Source organism: Ailuropoda melanoleuca, chromosome 9 (assembly GCF_002007445.2).
Source record: "Ailuropoda melanoleuca isolate Jingjing chromosome 9, ASM200744v2, whole genome shotgun sequence".
Classification (NCBI taxonomy): Eukaryota; Metazoa; Chordata; class Mammalia; order Carnivora; family Ursidae; genus Ailuropoda; species Ailuropoda melanoleuca.
The window spans coordinates 23208929-23219302 of record NC_048226.1 but is presented as its reverse complement, the minus strand read 5'-3'; the positions used below and the strand labels follow the sequence as shown (position 1 = coordinate 23219302).

General features: G+C 32.9%; 1 protein-coding gene across 24 annotated transcripts in view; it reads right to left on the bottom strand.

Moving 5' to 3' along the window:
• Positions 1 to 1773: 1773 nt before the first annotated feature.
• The window catches only part of LOC105234653, an 84957-nt gene continuing 76356 nt past the window's right edge, over positions 1774 to 10374 (bottom strand). For 23 of the 24 annotated variants that reach the window (XR_004627741.1, XR_004627734.1, XR_004627738.1 and 20 more), the window contains 3 exons: positions 5161 to 5296; positions 4313 to 4415; positions 1774 to 3409 (listed from right to left, as the gene is read on the bottom strand). The gene's annotated coding sequence lies outside the window, so the exon portion shown is untranslated. The remainder of the gene's footprint in view (positions 3410 to 4312; positions 4416 to 5160; positions 5297 to 10374) is intronic. The other variant, XR_004627743.1, reaches the window with a different exon arrangement.

The following is a 10374-nucleotide window of genomic DNA, read 5'->3' as shown; positions in this document are numbered from 1 at the left end:
AATGAGTATCAACTGAATTGAGAAATTAATAGTGTGATGAAAGAACACTTTGCATAACTTCATGTTACTGTGTTGGAAAATCTGCTTGGATTGTGATTTTCTAGGAGAAAACAAGTTAAATATAAGATGCAAAAAAATAAAAAAAAGGAATCGCCATAGAAAAAAGTGTGAAAATTTTCTAGATAGCCTCAGTTCTACTTCAAACCACCAAAAACAAAGGAGAGTTCAGATGATTTAATTGATGTGTTCACTTCACCATTCATATTAATGCTAAAGCTTTTCAACCCATTCTATAGCGTAGAGTAAAAAAAACCCTCAAAATTAATTTAATGGAACCAGAGCATCTGAGATCAAAATATGACAAATGCAGAAGAGAAAATTACAGATCAACTTCATTTAATAGTATACTTGCAAAAAATCCAAATAAAATTAAGATACTCATAATTTAGGGGCGCCTGGGTGGCACAGCGGTTAAGCGTCTGCCTTTGGCTCAGGGCGTGATCCTGGCGTTATGGGATCGAGCCCCACATCAGGCTCCTCTGCTATGAGCCTGCTTCTTCCTCTCTCACTCCCCCTGCTTGTGTTCCCTCTTTCCCTGGCTGTCTCTATCTCTTTCGAATAAATAAATAAAACCTTAAAAAAAAGATACTCATAATTTAGTAGTAAATTTAGAGCAAAACTTTTTTTTTTGCCAAATGGAGTTTGTTCATTAAAGAAATAAAAGAAAATTTCAATACAACTTATTTCACAATAATAAAAGTTTGAAGAATAATATAACTGTTAATGCAAAAAGCATTTATTATATCTGCCACCTGGTTCTGATTAAAATTTCTTAGAAATATATATAAAGTGGGAAACTTACCTAACATGATACACAAAACATCTCAAATTTAAAATTCACCTATATCATTGATGATTGAGACCACCTAAATCAAAATAACTTACCTATTGGGACTAGGACCTGATACCACCCCAAGCAGAGTCCTATACACAAGACAGAACTGCAAACAAATAAATACATTTACAGTTTTCTCATCTAAGCTAATAGCTCTTCTATCATTGAAAACATCTTATTCACACAGGCAAACAGCTCATTTATCAGACAAAAATTTGATTATGTAGACTCACATCAAGGACCTCATATTACTCTTTTGCCAACCTTATACTACTGCCTGACAAATTTTGTCTATTATTAACCAGTTCTATTGTTTTAGAAACCCATCTTAAATCACATCGGTCCAGACCCCAAGCCTACTTTTAGAACACTAATAAACATTGTCAAAGTGGTGTTTTCCCTTGCTGCAGTAAGTTTAACACACTGAGCTTTTCTTGATTATAGTTTTTTTCTTGGAGTCTTTTTGGGTAATAGACCAGCAACAATGTCCTGGTCAAACCCAAGAAACATTCCATTAAAAACTGATTAAATAAAGAATGGGTAATAGTTCCACATTTAAATGCTCTGAAAGTACCAGTCAGTGAACATTATCAACATAATTAAATCAAGATCATTTGGAAAGAAAGAATTAAAATGATCTGTATTAGCAAAGGTTTTAGTATGTACTTTGACAAAATCTGAAAAGTCATGAGAAAGAGTAAGGTAGACACTTACCCCCCAAAACAAGACTTACAGATATAGAAAAAATATCAAGGGAGAAAAGAAACTGAAAGAAAAACCCCCATCACGAAGTGAAAATATTGACATTAATTAAAATTGTTTAATAAAAAGAAAGACATACCTTGTTCTTGGATAGGAAGACTTATATTATTAAAAACCAAATTCTCCCTTAAATTAATTTATTAAAGTTGATGAAATTACAGTCTAAACTGTAATTTCTTCCAACGAGAAGACACATGAGACAGGAGGCAGAAGAAGAGACACACAGATCCACAGAACAAAAATGGTGCCAGTCAAAGATGAGAATACAGCACATGGGCAAGATGGCATTACAGATAAATGGGCAATTATTAGCAAATAATCGCAAGTAATGGCAAATAACTTGGCAACTTTAAGATTTCAAATCAAAAAAATTTCTCATGGTTTAAGAGTTTGAATAAAAGAAAGACAAAACAATAAAAGTTAACATAGGTGAACGGTTTTATGAAATCAGTATAAATATATTTTCCAAAATGACATGAAACTCAGAAGCCATAAAAGCAAACATGGTTATACTTGGACATATAACAATCATACACATTCTTATAACAAAAATGAAGTTTAAAAGTGCATAAAAAATATCTGTAAAGCTTGACAATCCAAACCTTTTTTTCCCAATAATAAATGATTTCTTCAAAATCAGAAGACTAAACCCCCACCCCCAAAATTGGACATAAAGAGGAAATTAAAGAATACAGATGGCTAATAAACATATGAAAAAAATGATCAAACTCAAAAACAAAAGAAATACAATTTAAGACAATAGTTTGGGCTATCACATTTGCAAAAAATTTTAAGCATTTATAAAATCCATTATCTGTGAAGTTGTGGGAAGGCTGGCAATCTCATTCATTGCCATTTGAAGATAAAGTTGTTACCACATTTTAAGGAGATCTTGTAATAATTTGAAATGTGCATATCCTTAATCCCAGTATTTCAACTGCTAAGTAATTTATTATGATATAATAGACAAATGCAAAAAAAATGATAGGGAGGTTCATTGCACAGAAATTTTGTGCTAACAAATATCTATGGATGAGAAATACTTATAACATTTAATTATATTTCATCTACAAAACAGTTGTGCAGTCATTCAACAAATGACACAGATGTATATTACTGAAATAGAAAAGGGTATTAAAAACTGTAAAATGAAAGGTAATTTGCAGAAGAATGTGTACAATATGGCCCCACTTCCAGAACCCCCCAAAATAGCTGTCTGTGTGTCTGTGTGTGTGCATCTATCCGCTTAAAGAATGCACACAACTCTCTTAAGAGAAGAAAACTCTGGGGGAAGAATTGGGAGAGAGGAGGGCACTTAATTTATATTTTAGATATTTAAATATGCTTTGAATTTTTGAGAAAAAAATGTGCAGTTTCTTTTTAATATATCCTATTTAAATTTTTTACCATATGGCAAATGGAAATTATAAATGTATATTTATGGGAGCACTGAGCAATTCCACCATTTTGAGTTTCTTGTGCAATAATATTTCCTCTACTGAGGCTCCTGGGATTGAGTCAAGTGGCAGCAAGGGAAACAGTCACCATGCCCAAATTAAAGTCTCATCGATGATATCCCAACATGAGCATTTCTCAGTTAAGCATTTCTTATCTGCAGGATGTGTCCACTGCAACACAGGAAAGAGAGGAATCGCCAAGCATAAAGAAGAGTGTATCATTATTTTGATGAAGCTGGTGGTAGAAGTAATGGCACCCTCAGTAACAAATCCACCTCACATTTGTGGTCACCACCTGCAAGGATACAGAGGTGAAAATTGGCAAAGGTGAGGGACACATTTTCTAAGAAGCCCATTGGGGGCTATGAAATTCTTATATGCTCACCCTCTATATGTGGTATGTATGAAACTATCCAGAGGACACAAAGAAAGCCATTTTCAGCTGCTGCATTCACCCTGTGGCCAGAAAAATGACTAAATCTTCCTAAATCAACATCAGTGCTACTTTTTCTTCTTTGCTGAGCTAAGCACTGATAGACACCTCCAATTATCTCAGAATTTTATCTGTCTCCTTTCTTCTGTGTTGGCTCTTTAAAGTTTTAGGTCACTCATTCATTTGATCAATTATTTCAGACAAAACTTTTTTTCTTCCTTCCAGTCTAATAGTTATTGAGAATCACTGAATTTCATGCATTCAACAACTTTCTGCTAGCACAATGGATTCAGTCAAGTAGGAGCTTAGTTTATTGGATAAGAAAGGTTAAGGAAATCTTTCATATTCACCATAAACATATTAACCAAAATTTAGAAAATATATGAAGGTATATAAAAGAAGCTGTATCTCCTTTTTTTAAAGATTTATTTATTTATTTATTTATTTATTTACTCAAGAAAGGGGGGCAGAGGGAGAGGAAGAGAGAGTATTAAGCAAACTCTGCACCAAGCATGGAGCCCAACACAGGGCTTGGTCTCAGGGCCCTGAGATCACAACTTGAGCCAAAACCAACAGTTGGATACTTAACCAACTGCACCACCCAGTGCCCGGAGAAGCAGTATCTTTTAAATCACTATTCATTCTGGTCCTTGAGGTCAATTAGAAGGTAGCTCAAAGTCATCAATCTTCAGGAAACTAACATCTATTTTCCTACCCAGACATGGTTGCCCCTAGAAATCAAGGACTATTCTGACAAAACCTTACCTTCAAAGCATGGCCCTTGGACCACAGTCTCCTTGTCTGAAGAGTCTTGTTTCAGGGACTTACTGGTATCATTCACTCCCAAGAGTTCCCAAGAAGTAATCTTCTGAGGGGAAAAAATGAGAAATGCCACTTCTAGTGAAAAAGGTCAATCGGCTAGATGCTGGGATGTTATTCTTTGGTAATCTTTCATATTGATTTCATTTGGAAGCTATTTCTTACTCTCACAAAGCTCTGAAACTACAGCTAACTGCACCACAACTCTATACCTTTCAATATTAGCACACTGTATCAGAGCCCTTCTCTCCTGTGCATTTCCAAGACTGACTGGTTTGCTTGAATCCAACTGAAAATTATGCCTCTTTTCCCCCAATCATTTATCATTTTCTGCTTAGTTGGCTAGATTATTTACAAAATCACTTAAAATAATTGATATATCTATACTCAATAAAACTTTATTGAGAACCTATTCTATGCCTGGTAATCCATACGTACTTATACCCCAAAAGTAAACTGAAAATGTCAGGCCATAATAAATTAAAAGCCCATTTGATTAATCAAACATAGAAATAAAGACCTGAGAAGAAACTTAATAAATGGTCTTGTAGAATTTGATTCAGTTTTAAGAGTGGTTGTTGAGAAAGTCCCCCATTTAGTAAGACCTGTTAGGACTCACAGACACAACTCCCAATTACTGTACCCACTATTACCTGGATTTTGGATGGGTTTTTAATGATATTTATTACAACCAAATGTCATCAAGCTTAAGAAGAGCAAGATCTATCAACTGCTATTCATCTTGGGCTTTTTTTTCCCAGTAAATATGCAGCTCCCTGATAATATAGTCATACCTGCAAGGGTGTCCAAAAGGCCGCAGGTAGCAATGGAGAACCAGTGACTTAAATTGTCAACTCACTCTTTGAAGATGGCATTCAAGAAAGGCAAAGGCATAGACAGTTTTTCTTCCCTTCTAGGATCCATCATTACCTGGCAGGGAAAAAAAGAGGAAAAATAACATTTTAAGAAAAAAATATGAGGATATAAATATAAATGTACCTATATACACAAACAGTTGTGCATGTAATCAAATTTAACGATAAAACATTCACAAATTATAGGTATCATGCTATTCAGATTAGGAAGGGTGGGTATTAAGTCCTTGTGTGTCACACACACAACCTTCAAATATGCACTGCTCTCTCCCTTCCCCTGAGATCCAATAGACCCAAAAAGTGGCTGTCTAATAATTCTTTTAGCAAAGTAAAATATTCTTACTGTATTAAGACTACATATTATAAAACAATTTTACGATTATACATAGGTCAATAAAAATATGGTTTCTCTATTACTATCTGGTAAAGTCCAAGGGAAGCTCCCAACAATTTCATTTGCAGAAGAAAATTGTTTCTAGCTTTTATTTATCAGTTTTTCCAAGACCATCTTCAGAAGAAAATATACATATCAGTAATATCTAAATATTTGGAAAGATTGAATTAAACTAAATTACTTTTATAACAACATTCTAATATTTGCCCCAAAGCAATAATCTAGTAAAAGGGCAAATTCTTGTGTAATTCTTGTGTAATAATCATGAGTCTTAACCATTCTTCATTTAAAAGAATTCATAAATACAGCATTTTTATCTATGATTTTGAAGAAAGCATGTACTGTAAGCCATCAGTTTTAACAACTTCAGTATAAAAATAAAGCATAGATGTGATAAAATGAAGAATACATTTGATTACTATATTCAGAGTACCCTCAAAACTGCACAAAACAATGGCTTCCATGTTATTTACTGATCTCAAATTCACTGTGTGTAACTTAAAGCAATGTCCTAAAAATACCTTTTTGAAGTCATCTGCAGAACATCATATCACAAAGGTAATCAAATATATTCAGGTTTTCTTCTTTTATCATGTCAACTATTAAAATATCTTGAAATACTAGATTTATGTGAAGGTATAAAATGTTAACCTTTATGTTAAAGAAAAACTAAGCAAAAAATAATTGTTAAAAAGTGTATTTGTCTTCTGAATATAAACATATTGATACAATACTGTCTTCTTTATTTCCTGTCTGCTGACAAATTAAGAAACATTTATCACAATGTGGTATCTTATAATTCTATTTCCAAATATATTTTCCCCAAAATAATCATACCTAAGATTTCAACAATGGGTATTTAAAAGATGTTATTTTTATAAGATCCACATATTTCATAATACATTGGCATATCTGAGAGTAGCTCTAGATAATTTGTTTCCAATATAACTTTGGCTCTTGCTGAACAAAAGTTTATAAATTTCAGGGGGCCAAAGTAAACGGTATATCATTGTACATACATAATTCTCTGGTCTCAGAGTAAATTTGGTTTTGAAAATTGCTGTTGGCAAATATATAGGTGTAGACTTCAGAGTTTTCTGAAAGTCCCAATGAAAGACAAGCAGACTTGCCCTTCAAAGGAACCACACAGACACAGTTCTTCAGAAAATATTTAAGATCTACATTAGGATAACTAGAGAAAGATCCTAAGTGAGTCTAAATGGGAAAAGAAACACAATCTTCTAAAATCGCTGTCTCTGTAAAACCTGCTGCTGCTGCTGAGGAAATCTCAACAAACTGAAGCATCTGCTCTAGCTTCCATCACATTTGATTCTTACAGTTAGATGGCAGAAATAGATTTTCTTTAGACTAGTATGATAGTGTTTCTCAACCTTTTTTTTAAAATTATTATCACCTGTGTGGATATCCTTTTTAGACATTTCCCCCTCGTTTTCATACCTCCAAATTTTAATACCACAGATATGCTATATATCTGCTTATGTAAGGTGGCTGTTTGGAGGGCCATGATCCATTGTAATATTTAAGATTTCTTTTGCTCCCAAGAAGTAATCTTCACCTCAGAAGTATGACATCAACTATGTTGAGAATCATGCTGTGCAGTAATTTGAGAAAAATAACTAAACAGGTAGGGAGGGCATAAGAGTCTTCTCGCTTGTCATGAAATGTATTTAGAGTAGTTTCTTACTCTCTCCTAGTGCTCATACTCAACAGGACACACTATTAAAGACTCAGGGATGTTCTTTCAATCACATACCTTACTTTGGCCCAATATTATCTTCATGCCTGAAAACAACTATGCCTTTATGCTTTCGTCTAAACACAGAAATGCCAAAAATCCTAGAATCCACAGGAATGGAAAATGTGGAGGACTCACCATGTGAGTCCATTTCATTAATGTATCATTAATGTGTCTCACCATATACATTAATGTATATATATAATGCCGAGATTACAAAAGGTCTCCTAAAATAGATCAAATTATTGACTAGTTAAAACAAACATTGGCTAGAAACATAGATAAATTTGAATGGATGATACTATAGTGTCAAGAGACCTTCTGGAAGCTTCAGAGAGATAAGCACTGATATCGATGGGAATCTAAATATCAGTGGCACATTGCTGAGTCTTAAGTGGAACTAAAACCTGTACGCCTCCATACCCATCTTCCCTCAAGAAAACAGGAGACAGTTTTTCTGATGGAATCTACAGAATCAGTAGTGATGCCCCTCTTTCATTTCTAATTTCAGTGATTTACATCTCTGTTTCTTGTTCAGTCTAACTAAAGTCTTGTCAGTTTCATTAACTTTTGAAGAAATCTAACTTCTCAGGGTTTTTTTTTTAAGTTATTTTGGGTTTTACTTTTATTTCATTCATTTTTTTGCTCAAATCATTATTTATTTCATTGTACTTGATTTTCTAGTTGAGCCTTTTCTTGTTTCTTAAGGTAGAAGTTTAGGCTATTTATTTGGTATATTTACTCTTTTCTCATAGTCATTTGAAACCATAAATCTTGAGGCACCTGGATGGTTTATTTGGTTAAGTATCAGGAGCTTGATTTTGGTTAAGGTCATGATCTTAGGGTCATGAGATCAAGTCCCACATCAGGCTCTGTGCTCAGTGAGGAGTCTGCTTGAGATTCTCTGTCCATCTACCTCTTTCCCTCTTCCCACTAGTGCACGCTCTCTCTCTCTCTCTCTCTCTCTCATAAATAAATAAATAAATAAATACAATCTTAAAAAAAAACCCAACTATAGATCTCTAAGCATGTCTTTATATGTATCCCACTCAGTTCTAAATGTTTTCTAGTTTCTTTTATTTTTCTTTGACCCATGGGTTCTTCTAGGTATGTTAATTCCAAATATTAGGTGATTTCCCAGATTTATTTGTTTTGACCTCTAATATAATTCCCATATGGTCATAGACCATATTTTAAAACTTTAATCTTTTTAAATTCATTGTGTCCCATTCTATGACTTAGCACATGATCGATGCTGTAGAATGCTCCAGATGTGTTTGAAAATAATATATTTTCTGCTGTGTTCTATATATATAAGATCAAGTTTACTGAGACAGATTGCTTAAGTATGCTATAGCCACACTGATTTCTGTCTAATTGGTCTACCAATCATTAAGAAAAAGGTACTAAAGAGTCCAGATCTTATCACTGAATTGCCTACTTATCCCTTCAACCATGTCTGTTTTTGCTTTACATTATTTGAGGCACCATGGTTAGGTGATTACATTATATTTATATATTATACAAATAACAGTTCAAGCCATCTATCATTATACAATATCCGTTTTCATTTCTAATAATACTTTACCTTAAAGCCTGCTTTCTCTGATATCAGAAAAGCCACTCCAATTCTCTCCTGGGTATTCTTTGCATAATATAGTTTTACCTACCATTTCCTTTCAAACCATTTGTGTATTTTGCTCTAAACTGTCTCATTGTCTCTTTCATAAATAATGTATAGCTGTTTAAGTTTTAATGGAATCTCCCAATTTCTGTCTTTTAAACTTAATAGTCATATGGTTGGATTTATGTCTGCCCTTTTTCTGCTTTCTATATGTCTTAAATCATTTTGGTCCCTCTGTTCATTCTTAGCTGCTTTCTTTTGTATTAAATGGGTATGTTGCTATTATACTATTTAAATCCTTTAGTGATTATTTTGAAATTATATATATAATATATATAGTGATATATATTATATATAGTGATTATAGATATAGATATATATAGTGATTATTATATATAGTGATTATTTTGATTAATTATATATATTTGATATATATTATGATTATATAGTGATTATCTATATATATCTATATATATAATGATTATAGTGATGGTATTTAAGTCCTTTAGTGATTATTTTGAAATTATATATATATTTTGAAATATATAAATATAGTGATATATGTATATATAGTGATTAGTTATATATATAGTGATTATTATATATATAGTGATAAATATATAGTAAATATTTTGAAAATATTTTTATATATTTATTTATTTAAGTAGGCTAAATGCCCAGCATGGAGGCCAGTGTGGGGCTTGAACTCATGATCTTGAGATCAAGAGCTGAAATCAAGAGCCAGATGATCAACTGACTGAGCTACCCAGACACCCTTCTTTTGATAATTTTGTGTTATTGCTTAGTATTTATCCTATGGTTTACAAAATAGATCTTAAATTATCACACTCTATTTCAGGTTAACACTAAATTTGTTATATGGCCTTTTTTTGTATTTTATTTAATTTTTTTAAATGACATTTTTTTTATTATTTTATGTTAGTCACCATACAGTACATCCCTAGTTTTTGATGTAAAGTTCCATGATTCATTACTTGCGTATAACACCCAGTGCACCATGCAATACGTGCCCTCCTTAACACCCGTCACCAACCTATCCCATTCCCGCCCCCCCCCCGCCGAATCCCTCAGTTTGTTTCCCAGAGTCCATAGCCTCTCATGGTTCATTCCCCATTAATTATTCTAATTGTTTTCATTCCTGAAGGTTAAATGAATCATAATACAGTGAGTGGAAGGAACATGTGAACTTATCCTGCTTTTTCCATTCACTAACTTTCTGACAACCCATAGTTTCCTCATTTATAATATGGTGATGATGATGGCTTTCCTTCTTACATTATGTTGTTATTATTATTATTATTATTATTTATTTTTAAAGATTTTATTTATTTACTTGAG